A 1,332-nucleotide genomic window follows, 5' to 3' on the forward strand; every position below is an offset into this window, starting at 1 on the left:
GCTTACAGCTTTACACCTGAGCTTACAGCTGGAGTCACTCTTGGGCTTACAACCGGAGTTACACCTGGACTTACAACTGGAGTTACAGCTGGGCTTACAGCTGGAGTAACACTTGGACTTAAAGCTGGAGTCACACCTGGGCTTACACCTGGGCTTAGAGCTGGGCTTACAGCTGGAATTACAGCTGGAATTACAGCTGGGCTTACAACTGGACTTACACCTGGGCTTACAACTGGAGTTACAGCTGGTGTTACACCTGGGCTTACAACTGGAGTCACACTTGGACTTAGAGCTGGACTTACACCTGGGCTTAAAACTGGGCTTACACCTGAGCTTACAGCTGGAGTCACACCTGGGCTTACAACTGGAGTTACACCTGGACTTACAGCTGGACTTACACCTGGGCTTAGAGCTGGGCTTACAGCTGGAGTTACACCTCGGCTTACAACTGGGCTTAGAGCTGAAGTTAAACCATCAAACCAAACCAGCAGCTAGAACCACTTGGAACAGACTTTATCCTGCCAGAAAGTCTTCACAGCACTTTATCAACAAGTCAGATTTATCTCGTCCTTTTAGATTTTTAAACATTATGACGACGTAGAAACATTTCTTAGAGAATATATCAGATTTATTAGAATGAAAAACGAATGAAGCACATCAGTCAGTTTTCATGCTTGGCTGCAGCATCAAATGGATCAATCTCTGTCCTCCTGGTTAGTAGACTAGCAGCTTTCTCCCACCTGGCGTCCCCCCCCATGACGACTGAACATTTCCAGATCATTACATCTTATCTACAAAACCCTCAGCTGTGCAATCTCATAGAAATATGTTTCCCATCAGCATAGATCTGCATATTAGCATTGAGTACTTCATGTAGTCAGCTGATTAACTGATTTAGGCTTTGGTTTTAAATCAACTCGTTTTTCTGAAGAGCTGAACTTGCTCCATGGAGGGGTATCTGATCCTTGGTAGCTTGAAGCTTCCTGCTGAACTGGGACAAGAAGAACCACCATCCAACTCTGCTATAAGCTGTGGACACCTAGGTCCAGCCGTATAACCATTACCTCATCATTACCTGGCAGAGGAGATCTCAAAGCCTTTGACGTTTTCCAGCAGGATAAAACCGGGAAGCTTGCTGAACCTGCAAGACACCAGCAGAAGAAAGCTGCTGAACACATTGTAGAGCCTCCATGGTCACCTAGAAGCTGCTGAACACTGAGTAGAGCCTCCATGGTCACCTAGAAGCTGCTGAACACTGAGTAGAGCCTCCATGGTCACCTAGAAGCTGCTGAACACTGAGTAGAGCCTCCATGGTCACCTAGAAGCTCCTGA

General features: G+C 46.5%; 1 long non-coding RNA gene across 1 annotated transcript in view; it reads right to left on the bottom strand.

Moving 5' to 3' along the window:
• Nucleotides 1-1,326, bottom strand: part of LOC107080931 — an 8,595-nt gene extending 7,269 nt beyond the window's left edge. The window contains exon 1 of the long non-coding RNA XR_001480999.1: nucleotides 1,076-1,326. This is a non-coding gene — a long non-coding RNA (uncharacterized LOC107080931). The remainder of the gene's footprint in view (nucleotides 1-1,075) is intronic.
• Nucleotides 1,327-1,332: the final 6 nt, after the last annotated feature.

Source organism: Cyprinodon variegatus, unplaced genomic scaffold, assembly GCF_000732505.1.
Source record: "Cyprinodon variegatus isolate N-32 unplaced genomic scaffold, C_variegatus-1.0 Scaffold2520, whole genome shotgun sequence".
NCBI lineage: Eukaryota > Metazoa > Chordata > Actinopteri > Cyprinodontiformes > Cyprinodontidae > Cyprinodon > Cyprinodon variegatus.